The sequence below is a fragment of the Schistocerca cancellata genome, chromosome 2, assembly GCF_023864275.1.
Source record: "Schistocerca cancellata isolate TAMUIC-IGC-003103 chromosome 2, iqSchCanc2.1, whole genome shotgun sequence".
In the NCBI taxonomy this organism is placed as follows: Eukaryota; Metazoa; Arthropoda; class Insecta; order Orthoptera; family Acrididae; genus Schistocerca; species Schistocerca cancellata.
In genome coordinates, this window is record NC_064627.1 from 764,345,402 (window position 1) to 764,358,578 (window position 13,177).

At 38.1% G+C, this 13,177-nt stretch overlaps 1 pseudogene; it reads right to left on the reverse strand.

Moving 5' to 3' along the window:
• Positions 1 to 203: 203 nt before the first annotated feature.
• Positions 204 to 321, reverse strand: LOC126164117 (5S ribosomal RNA; annotated as a pseudogene).
• Positions 322 to 13,177: the final 12,856 nt, after the last annotated feature.

Consider the following 13,177-nt stretch of genomic DNA (forward strand, 5'->3'; position numbering starts at 1 on the left):
AGCACTCCGTCTTCAGGCCACAAGTGTCCCACCGGGACCATCTGACCGCCGTATTATCCTCAACTAAGGATGCAGATAGGAGGGGCATGTGGTCAGCACACCTCTCTCCCGGTCGTTATGATGGCTTTCTTTGACCGGAGACGCTACTATTCGGTCGATTAGCTCCTCAGTTGGCATCATAAGGCTGAGTGCACCCCGGAAAATGGAAACAGCTCATGGCGGCCCGGATGGTCACCCATCCAAGTGCCAGCCACGCCCGACAGCGCTTAACTTCGGTGATCTGACGGGAACCGGTGTATCCACTGCGGTAGGGCCGTTGCCAGATTAATTACTTTTATCGATTTCATTCAGAGATGCATGCGTGGAAAGGGAACCAAACCCCTCAGCTGCAGGGTAAGTGGAAAACTGCTGACCAGATGCACATGCTGCGATCCCAGGAATTAGAGGCCAGGTTATGTGTGTAAGTAGGGGTAAGCTGCATAACGTGTCGGTGCTGGATTTTCTGGCGTAGCAGCTATTAGCGAGCCAGTCGGTTATTCTGAATCAGCTATGTTATCCGGTACTTGTTGCACACAAAACTCGGGCACATCGAGCGATTCTTTCTCATATTCCCATTTGCTCATTCGCCTTTCATTTGCTTCTTGCTATCAACTGTTGCTCCAAGCCGCTGAGACTCGTCCTGTTGCTGACGTCGTGGGGAAACCGAACATTCACTCAACTGCAGTCGAACGTACAATTTCTATCTGAAATACCTCTCTCCGATATTTGATGCTGTTTGCAAGTATTTGCCCACACCCTTCCAAGCGAAGAAATAGTAGTATGTCTCTCAAACACTGTTACATCAAACGCAACTTTCCTTTTCATTCAATAGGCGGCACGAATCTGAACTGCCTCTCAAACATTTTGAGAACCTGTCTCCATTTCTGTCCCGATGACATATAGGCCTGTAAGTTTGGCTTCGAATTTTACTGAATGATCGTTACAGTTACTTAACAGCGCCAACTTTTCTCTTTTGGAAGAAAGCTAACACACGTTGGCAAGACTGTGCACTCTCAAGAAGCAGTGTAATTTCGCGGGTACGTATAAAGAGTTCTACTTTCCGAGTTTTGTCTAGTTTGAAACTACTGACTGATTGCTTATAGCCTATTAGGAGACGAAATTTTACGCTCACAAATATGCGTCAGATCACAGAGCATTCCCCAGAAAACTAGAGTCCTCCTGCTAATGTGCCAACTACGAAAACGCATCAAGCAGGGATGAGTGCATTTCTATGTTAGTGACTCAGCTTTACCATCTGAAAGCACTCGGAATTAAATATAGCATCTCCTATTGCTCTGACTTAAGGTGATACTTTTTCTCAGTTTTTGTACAGTGAGAGAGTACTGAAAAACCGTGCCAAGTACCATTTACTGGCCAACACTTGTGACAGGTGCATACTTTGTTCCTTCTTGTTAAGACTACACCTATTGCTTCAGCCTCGGTCAGAACATCGGCACAAAGCCACAGTATATGGTCCGCATATCCGCATGAATGTTCTGTCTTAATAAATCCGAGATCTTATTCAGACATGTAACGTTAAAGTGAAGGCAAATATTCATTTCGAGACTTTGTAATTTTGTTGAGGCGTGTAATTATCTCTTCATAGTGTAACACCACAGCTCTTATGCTGTATGAATTTATTTTGCTTTTGCTTTATTTAATGTTACATTGTTGATCTTCTGTAAATGTGTTGGAATCGATAACATAAAATTGTGTACTCTTTTCTTTGTCAAACCTTTGATGTCGTGATTTGATTCTATGCAAAGTAGTGTATCTGCAATTTAAAGTTCTTTGTCCCATTTGGAGGGAACAGAACTTATTGTATATAATTGTAATTTTGTGTGAATAATTTTTTGTAGAAGTGTCAATATGTGAAAATGTTCTGTTTTATTTAATGTATTTGTTTGCTGTTATGTAAATTGCTGATCCTCACTTAGGGTTCTTAGTTAGTTTGTATGTAAATGGTGTAGTGGTTCCCCTCTGGAACGGGATGTGTAGCGCGCGCAAATTGTGGTTGGCATAGGTGGAAAAGGTGGAACTGATAGTCAGTCGGAGATGAGCCAGCAGTCGGAGACGAGCCAGCAGTCTGGGACGATCTACGAGTCCGTGCACTGCCATTGTAAAGGTGCATATTGTGCTGATTCAGAGAGAGGCTTTTCCTGCTTCTTTCCAATGCCTCGGATGGGTGGATAAATAGCTGGAACTATTCTGGAATTTGTATTTATCATCGCCACCAAGAAATGACAGAGTCCAGCAATTCTACCTGCAATTCCACCTACCAACATGCAGTTGCCACCACATTGCGCAATCATTGTATCGGAATACTGCATTGATGTACAGTGAAGGATCAGCCTAATGGATGTGTTAGTGTGCTGAAATATAAGGTAATTCATATCGGAATTTATGTTCCTACCTTGATTTTACTCCTCATCATAACACCTCTCAGGGTCCTCTCCGTTTGAAGTAAAGTGATTACCGAGTGTCCTTACTGAAAGTACATTGAAACCCAGTTTTCTAATTGATGCCCCTTTGAACATAGTAAAGAGAAAGTTATGGTTAATGATGCTTGCTGAAATAATTTTCCTAGTAAAACTGCTTATTAAAGTGTTATTGCCAACTGCAAATTAAAATTTCTCAAGACAGTGGTTTATAGAGTTTTGCTTAGTAAATAATCACACTACTGCCTATTGTTAATATCAGAGAGTGGGTCAGTATCTTACATTAATGTTAATTTTATGTTTTACGGTAGTAACAGTAGAAAATTGCATAGTAGGAAATTATATGCTCATGATCACTAAGTGTTTATCTCTCTTGTGTGCATATTATCAGTATAAAGACCATTCAGTTTGTGTAAACCCTGAAAGTGATAGTGTTTTTCTGTACGTGTTATAATTTTGCAAATAGTTTTTTTTGTTTTGTTTTTGTGCTGCTCCAGTTGTTAGCTTCAATCTTAAAACATATGTGTGTCAGAGTTCATTGCACTCGAGAGTTGCTAAATCTAGGTTGTGTTTGTTGTGTTGTCCATTATAGTTACTTATACCTACTTTCATAAACGAGAATGTTAATCTTTCTCTTGCCTAATTAGGCTGGCGACCGTTTCCCTTATTCTAGGAATAGTATAGCTAGGCAAAATTTTGTTTGTCACTATTCCAATATTTACGTAATTCTTACTTTCATTTCCGATAAGCCACCTCCGTTAGGAACAACACGGTCAAATTAACAAAATTCCTCTCAGAGGGTAACACTGCTCTGTTGCTTTGTGCCATAGTTGCTTTTACAAAATTGTTTTATGTCACAATCTGCTTCTAGCATTGAGGTTATGGTACAGTAGTAGCAGAAGGGAGTGTTATACGTGGCTTTTCCGTGACAGGACTCTGTTCTGTTGGGGCATACTACGTAATAAACCAAATTTGGTAATTGATTACGTAAGCTACGTAAACGCAGTTGTAGTGTTATACGTGGCGCCGCGTGACAGGACGTTGTTCAGTTTGCATGTACAGACGGAAAAAATTATAAGTAGTTAGCATTTTACAAACATTGAGTGAACATAAAACGTCCAGCGGCACGAACCTGTACATTACTTGACAGAACTAGTAGTGAAAGTTCAGTTTAAATTAAAAATAAAAGGTATCAGTACTTAATAATAGCTAAAATGGACAGAAAATCAGAAATAAGTGTAGACACGCGAGAGCAGAATGCAACCGAGAGCAGTTCAGGCAGCACACCAACAGATGGCATGACACGCGAGTTAAATTACGTACGTTATCACGCAGACGTTAATAAACAGATCGAAGCTATGTGTGTAGCGCGTACTAAGCAAGACAATGTAGGCGATGTTGTCGAAGACAGTGGCTATGCTGATGAATCGAGGGATATGTTTGAATCACCAAGAACTGAAAGGGAAGTAGGACTCGAACGCAAAAATGTAGCAGAACCTAAAAGTGAGAAGACACCAGATCTGACTGATTTACTTAGAATACTGTCTGCGCAATTTGCAGCACAAAATGACAATATCAATGACAATATTAAGGCACAAATTGCAGCGCAAAATGACAATATCAATGACAATATTAAGGCACAAATTGCAGCACACAGTGACAATATTAATGCACAAATCGAAATGCAGGGTACCAGACTTAGTAAACAAATTGAAGAAGTTAACTCAAGGGTAGGAACAGTGAGTAATGAAATCAAAAGTATTAAAAGCGAAATTACTGTCATCAATGGCAATATTGCCAATGTACAAGGACAAATTGATGACATTAACGAAAGATTTGACTCTGAAGTAATTAAAATTCAAGATCAAATTGAACCCTTAGTCTGTACTAAGGTTGACGAAAAGGTATTCGGTATTAAATCCGAAATACAAACAGAATGTAGCGTGGAATTTGCACAGATTAAACAGTCTGTAACAGAAACAAGTAGAGAATTAACCAGACAGATTGTTACTTGCGAAAAGAAGTGTGAACATAACGTTTCACAAATCCAAGGCAAAGTGTATGACTTGGAAAGAAAAGTACAATCAGTACCTACACATTTTACTGAAAAAATTCCCTTCAGTAAAATATTAGAGGGCGAGGAAAAATTCGACCCAGCAAAGAGACATAACGACTGGCACCCACTTGATTTTGTAAAGAATTGCGAAAGAAATTTTCCTGAATATTTGACTGACCAGGAAAAAATTAATGTTGTAATCAGTGCATTAATTGGAGAAGCAAAAAGGTGGGGGTTGAATCTTGATACTAACCAGATGTCTTTTGAAACCTTTAAACAAAAATTTATTGACGAATGCTGGTCAGAACAAAAACAAGACCAGTTGTGGCGTGAATTTCTAATGGCCAGACTGTATGACATCAGAGGTAAACAAACCATGAAAGAATTCTGCGAATCATGGTACAGAAAACTGATACATTTGAAGGCTAGAAGAACTGAAGCTGAGATCGTTTGGGTTCTTTGGCAGAAACTGCCTGAGGATTCGAAACGATATGTTGGGAGTACCCATAGAAGTTTTTCTGCTTTTTTGGAAAGGGTCGAGGATGAAGATCACTGGCGAAGAAATCGCGAATCTCGTCCCCACAATAACAACAATTATTTACGAGAAAGTAATGACCAAAATGAACGACCTGAAAACGAAAGATATCGTGTAAACGCGATTCAAAGAGGTCGTGCGAGAGGTAGAGGAAATTATACGACGCGCTGCAGAGGATACATAGCACGAAATTCCCAAACTAGAGACGAAATGGAAAACTAAAAACCGCGTGTGTTACGGGCCGGATTCACGCGGAAACCGGTTTTGGGCCCAAAGAAAAGATGCCAAATATTAGATTCGAGAAGGAAAGATGTAAAATACGGGGCAGGAAGGTTAAGGGCGCGCCTATAGCAGACGGGCGCGGAGTGATACATAGTGGCGTTCCCAGTGCGAAGTCACGTGACCGTTCGTGCTCGGGCCAGCGGTTACCGAAGCAGCATACATTGCACTTGGCAGCAGACACAAATGGCAGACGTCAGAACAAGATGGCTGCCGAAGAGAGAGACAGAAGAGGCGGGATCGGACACTTCCGATGGCCGGTTTCAGTAGTAGATGAATGTAGAAATGAAAATAAAGTTAATATGTCATATGATAAAGATAACTCGGTATCGGAATCGTGCGAAAAGACTTTATTAAAAAGTAAAAGGGAGCCAGAAAAGGCAAGTGAAAAGGGAAATATTGGCACTGTTAATGATGTGTATGAAGTAAAAGATGTAGATGTGGGGGAGGTTGTGATGAATAAAGAGGAAAGGGAGGTAGAATATGCCACGCAAAAGACGTGTGCACGATTAATAATAGGTAAAAATGAGGTAGAGGAGGACGTTAGTAATCATGACATTATGAGCAGTGCAGATGAAATTATTGTTGATGGAAAGGTGTTTAATAGTTTTGATGCAGAAGGTTATAGTAAGAATTTCGCACGATTACCTGAAAATGACAGCATGGAAGAAAATGAAATGAAAGTTATTGAAGTATGTGACGATTATACTAAGTATGAAGTTAAGGCTGAAATCGTTCAAAGTGATATAACAGAAGTGCCTGACTGTCCAAACGATGTGTATTGTGTAGAAAATGAGTTGGAAAACGAAGTGACTGAAACATCTAGTAATAATTTGCCTCACTGTTTAAAAGTTGCTTTCCTGCTCGAATCTGATAACGAAAGTGAAATCAGTGATAGTTCAGATGATGAAGGGTATATGAATACAGATAAGAATGAATATACTAACTTTCCCTATTGTTCAAAAGTCGAGTACTTAAGTGAATCTGATGGTGAGGAAGAGAGTAGTGATGAGTCCAGTGAAGATGAATTCTCAGGTGTAGATGAAAGTGAATATACTTTTACTGAAAAAGGGTATGAGAAAATTAGTGACATTTTTCCAAAGCAAAATACAGAAAATGAATCTGGGCGAAAACCGAATGAATTAATCAGTAATGTAACACAGGGGCATAATTTGCAGGAACCTCCAGATGATACTATACTGGGGCAAGCCTTAACAAATGTAATGAAAGAAATAGATTTACAGGAACAAAAAGAACCGCCTGATAAAATAATAGCAGAACAGGAAATGTTGTACCTTGCTAAAGACTTTGAAATTCCAAAACCTAAAAAGCCACCTGATGAAACAAAACGTTGGCAAGATCTGAATAGCTTAGTGAAAGATGTAGAAAGTAGGAGGCCTAAAAAGCCACCAGATTTAGTAACTGTTTTATGAACCATAAAAGACTGCCTGGTTAATAAAGAGACTGGGGGCAGGATGCTGTATGTATATATATAATGTTAATATAATGCATGACTTTATTATTATTATTGTATCTGAGTGTTACCTGAAAGTGGATTATTGTTTTGTTGATCTTGAGGCCTGTGGCAGGTTGTTGCTTATTTACTGTAGTGTACTCTTTGACTTTGCTTAGGAGCTGTTTATTTTCAATTGAATACTTACTGTTGCCAGTCTAATTATGAAGACAGGGCAATGTAGTGTGAGAAGCCTGAAAACTTTAAAAATTATTATGCTTATAGTGACTTAACGAGAGTGCAAAGAACTCCACAAGATAATAATTAATTCCTAATACACTTAAAGACCAGAAAGGGCTTATGTTTGCACCATGTTGAGTATTTAAAGGTACATGTCCTCAGATGAGGGTTGTTAAACCCTCAGGGGGCAATGCACTCTTTGCATTGTCAGGTGCCTGACGAGCACCAGGGACCCGAGTCGTTGCTAGCACTACTTCTGTTTCTTTTCGTGCTGCCAACCTTCATCTTCATCATTCAGAACTTTTACTATCTTCTTTCCTTCTTCTCTATCAGAATAGAGTGAAAAGTGTAGAAATAATGTAAGATATTGTGTATTGTTTGTGGATAAGTAAATAAATAATTATATTGGATACACAAGAAAATGACTAAGAATAATGAAAGTATAGTGGGTATTGTAAAAGAGAAAATGTAATGAAAAAGTAATTGGAAAGAGAAATATGGATGAGAAAAGGTAAGAATATTGAAAAGAAAAGGTAAATTAATACTATAACATAATTAAATGTAAATGTTTTTGAAAAAGAAAGGGGCAAATATGGTGTTGAAAAACAGAATATGTATTTAAAACTGAGGAGATGAGCCTGGCTAATGTATGTGAAATAGGTATGTGAGGTATGTGTCTAGTGCCAGCAAAATGGTTGGCAGAAATCACTTGCAACAGGATATGAAATTATTGTCCTGATCTTGATGTATGTAATGACCTAACTGTGTGTGAAAAAGCAATGATAAATGAGTAGTAAAAATACTTTATCCTAAATTGATCCTGAATATGACATTTAATTTTTTTCTCGATTAATGTATATGTTACCTGATGTTGTCATTTGAAAAGAAATGGTTTTGTTGCCAGTGTCTAATTGCTGTTTCAAAGTTGCAGGTTTAATGTTTTATACCACTAATGCAAATTTTACCAAAAGTGTGACAGAATGATGAAAAACCTGGAAATGATGACAATAAACTGCTCAAAAATATGTTGATGGGCAGTAAAACAAGACAAAATAATAAAAATGCTGTGGTCCTGAAGTTGAGGACTAGAAAATATGCTATGTGAGCAGTAGCCAAAGGACTTGCCATTGTGGGGCAAGAAGTTGATAAGTGGTCACGAACTGCCAAACCTAGTGGATGGGGGCAGTGTGTCAATTTAAAAATGTGTTTTTTAGTGTTCTTTATCTAAATTGTGTTTTTGTGTCTAAATGTATATGTAAAAAGACTGCTAAAACAATAATGGGCAGAATGTGTAACATGTACTGCTAGTGCTGAGGCAAGCAGTGAATTAAGTTAGGTTTTTTGAGCAATATGTTATAAACTGACTATTCTTATTGAAGTCAGTGAAAAGTTATTATAAAATATATATGCAACTTATTTAAATGGATGTAGATGTTTTTGAGACTAAGTTTTCTTGGATAACTTAAAGTTTTGGACTGCCTTGTTTTAAAACACAGCAGTGATGATTAAAGATAGGCTCTGAAAATGTTAGTGTGTTTATGTGTAACAAATATTTTGGACTGCTGTTAATGAAGAGCAGCTTTAAAGTTAATTATTTTGAAAAAGCCTTGCAAAGTTACTTTGGTATTTAAGGAGTCAGTTGGAAAAGGTTTCCATAGCTGTTTGTGTAAATATTTGTACATATGTGGATGCAAACTGATATTTTCAATATTTCATTAATTGCTGAACCTTGTAAAATGTACTGTGATCATTAATATGCTTGTGTGTCTGTGAAATTTTACATTCTTTTAAAATTATTGAGAGACAAACTTCTGTTTTGTTAAGTTAAAATGTTCTGTGCTATTGTATATGTGTTTATTCTTTTATTTTATTTTGAAGGCTATACCTTTTCTACTAATATGTAGATTAGCTTGTGTACCGTTTGTCAATTATTTAAACTGTGTGTGTATGAAATGAACATGCTTAAAGATATCTTGTGTAATGATGCAAAATTAGTTTCCTTAAACCAGTGTGAAATTGAAAATTGCTTTAGATGTTTTATTTTGAAAATCTTTTGGAAGAAATGTATGCAATTTCTTAATGTATATACTGTATATTTGTAATGTGTGTGTTTTTTTTTCTCCCAACTGAAGTTGGATGGAATAATTCTTTTTCTCACAACCAGCACCACTTAGGTGTTATGGATGTTTCCTTGAAGTATCCCTGACGGAAAACTTCAACGAAACATGGGGCATGTGTAACACCACAGCTCTTATGCTGTATGAATTTATTTTGCTTTTGCTTTATTTAATGTTACATTGTTGATCTTCTGTAAATGTGTTGGAATCGATAACATAAAATTGTGTACTCTTTTCTTTGTCAAACCTTTGATGTCGTGATTTGATTCTATGCAAAGTAGTGTATCTGCAATTTAAAGTTCTTTGTCCCATTTGGAGGGAACAGAACTTATTGTATATAATTGTAATTTTGTGTGAATAATTTTTTGTAGAAGTGTCAATATGTGAAAATGTTCTGTTTTATTTAATGTATTTGTTTGCTGTTATGTAAATTGCTGATCCTCACTTAGGGTTCTTAGTTAGTTTGTATGTAAATGGTGTAGTGGTTCCCCTCTGGAACGGGATGTGTAGCGCGCGCAAATTGTGGTTGGCATAGGTGGAAAAGGTGGAACTGATAGTCAGTCGGAGATGAGCCAGCAGTCGGAGACGAGCCAGCAGTCTGGGACGATCTACGAGTCCGTGCACTGCCATTGTAAAGGTGCATATTGTGCTGATTCAGAGAGAGGCTTTTCCTGCTTCTTTCCAATGCCTCGGATGGGTGGATAAATAGCTGGAACTATTCTGGAATTTGTATTTATCATCGCCACCAAGAAATGACAGAGTCCAGCAATTCTACCTGCAATTCCACCTACCAACATGCAGTTGCCACCACATTGCGCAATCATTGTATCGGAATACTGCATTGATGTACAGTGAAGGATCAGCCTAATGGATGTGTTAGTGTGCTGAAATATAAGGTAATTCATATCGGAATTTATGTTCCTACCTTGATTTTACTCCTCATCATAACACCTCTCAGGGTCCTCTCCGTTTGAAGTAAAGTGATTACCGAGTGTCCTTACTGAAAGTACATTGAAACCCAGTTTTCTAATTGATGCCCCTTTGAACATAGTAAAGAGAAAGTTATGGTTAATGATGCTTGCTGAAATAATTTTCCTAGTAAAACTGCTTATTAAAGTGTTATTGCCAACTGCAAATTAAAATTTCTCAAGACAGTGGTTTATAGAGTTTTGCTTAGTAAATAATCACACTACTGCCTATTGTTAATATCAGAGAGTGGGTCAGTATCTTACATTAATGTTAATTTTATGTTTTACGGTAGTAACAGTAGAAAATTGCATAGTAGGAAATTATATGCTCATGATCACTAAGTGTTTATCTCTCTTGTGTGCATATTATCAGTATAAAGACCATTCAGTTTGTGTAAACCCTGAAAGTGATAGTGTTTTTCTGTACGTGTTATAATTTTGCAAATAGTTTTTTTTGTTTTGTTTTTGTGCTGCTCCAGTTGTTAGCTTCAATCTTAAAACATATGTGTGTCAGAGTTCATTGCACTCGAGAGTTGCTAAATCTAGGTTGTATTTGTTGTGTTGTCCATTATAGTTACGTATACCTACTTTCATAAACGAGAATGTTAATCTTTCTCTTGCCTAATTAGGCTGGCGACCGTTTCCCTTATTCTAGGAATAGTATAGCTAGGCAAAATTTTGTTTTTCACTATTCCAATATTTACGTAATTCTTACTTTCATTTCCGATAAGCCACCTCCGTTAGGAACAACACGGTCAAATTAACAAAATTCCTCTCAGAGGGTAACACTGCTCTGTTGCTTTGTGCCATAGTTGCTTTTACAAAATTGTTTTATGTCACAATCTGCTTCTAGCATTGAGGTTATGGTACAGTAGTAGCAGAAGGGAGTGTTATACGTGGCTTTTCCGTGACAGGACTCTGTTCTGTTGGGGCATACTACGTAATAAACCAAATTTGGTAATTGATTACGTAAGCTACGTAAACGCAGTTGTAGTGTTATAATAGGTCTGATCCGACCTTCCATAGAGTTGATATTGATTCTGAATGCGAAATATCTGTGTGAGTCGTGAAGCTGCTTTTATAGGTATCAGATTGCATATTAGGAGGCGTGGCTTCCTTCGCGAATACTCAGACGTAAACTCGTCATATGAGATCTTGTTTAATGACACAACATTTGTAAATAAAAACAATGAAGTGAAATGCGCTATAACAGAAATCAGTTTCAGCGTCTCAGGTATAGCTCTACCTTCACGAATGAAAACGATCACGTGCTGAGTATATCACCACTTTTCAAAACGAATCAATCTCGGGGTGTGTGTTTCTGTTTTAAAATATTCTAGAAAGTCTTGCTAATGTACTTTTTGGAATAATGCCTGTGGAAGTTAAAATTGCTCCGAAAGTTACCAATGATGTGAAACGAATTACGTGGTACATCTGTGCATGGTTTTCCTTTATAGTCACTACATACCACGCGTTTGTCAAATTGTTTGAACAACTGAAGGTCGCATGCTTCGAGATAGCTGGCATGATCCGTGGACCAGCTCACTGTCAATTGTCTCTCCCGTTGCTACGGTAACGTACGTTGGCGATAGAAGAGGAGTTACGGCAGCGTTTGTGGCGAGCATCTCTGCGGGGTAAGTGCGAGTAATGTCTTTGCTTTCAATCTTCACGTTGTGGTCGTACTGTGCAAATAATGAAAATTGTATCTCTTGCTAATTTGTCTTGCATCCATAAATTGTTTTATTTGCTATTACTTCATTCGTTATGTTCGTATTACTTGGTGAAGGATTATGCTGCAAACACTGACAACTGTGACTCTTAACTAACATAAGAATTGCGGGTCAATTTTGGTGTCCCATACCACCCGTCGGCTTTGACCAATGGCGTAATGTGTGATGTTACTTTGTTTGTGCCGCAGATTGCTGTCGATGAAGGTAAAATAATTTCTCTGGATTTCCTCGTTACGCGCGTATGTTAGAAAAATGGTTCAAATGGCTCTGAGCACTATGGGACTTAACATCTATGGTCATCAGTCCCCTAGAACTTAGAACTACTTAAACCTAACTAACCTAAGGACAGCACACAACAGCGTATATTAAAAATTCGATGTAGACTGTTTTGTTTCCATCTCGTAATTTGTTCCCGGTATCTCTCGTTAATGAAAGTAGTCGCGATTTATAAGTGGTCGTGGTTTATGAGGTCTTGATTTCTCACGCTGTTCTTTATGGATTTACTGCGAAAATTCTGGTTCAGAAAATGAGTAACCATAATTTTTGTAATCATTGGGTGTCATTGCTGAAGTTTGCAAGTGCAGTGTCTGTGGAAATTATATGGTTTTGACGAAGGTTGCGTTATCACGTACTTCCGACGAATACATGTGGAGGTGAAAAGAAAATAACATGTGGAGGTCCATACGCAGGGGGACGTGGTTCGAAGGATCGAGGCTGAATTTAGAAGTAATTGTCATGCTAACCTACTATTTTTGCTATGAATATTCTTGCAAATCTGTCACGCACGAAGCAGGGGTTTGGTGTGGCACTGTAGTCGACTGGTTCTCGTTTTGTAGAGATGCCTGCGGGGATTTTACAACGTATAGGGGTCATTTGGGGGGCCAGGGGTTATAGTTGAAATAAATAAGTCACACTTTGGAAAGAGAAAGTACGAAAGGGGGCACGAGGTTGTTGGGCTTTGGGTTTTTGGAGTTGTAGTTTCTGGAGGAGATTGTGCTGATGTATTTAGGGTTGTACCAAATCGGACAAAGGAAGTCTTGACATCTTTAGTAGAATATGAGGAAGAAGGTTCTGTAGTCATGTCGAATGGGTTTGCTTCGTACGAGGGATTGGGTGAAAGGAGTTATCATCAATTGGTCGTGAATCTCAGTATTCAGTTTAAAGATTATAAGACGTGGGCATGTACTAATACTTTAGAGGGGTTCTGCGGGGCCGTAAAATCTTTTGTCGGGCGGGGAAAGAGAAGGATTTCAGTGTTGCAAGGCCATTTAGATGAATACTTTTGGAGGAAGAGAGGAAGAGTATTCCTAAAGGTTATTGTT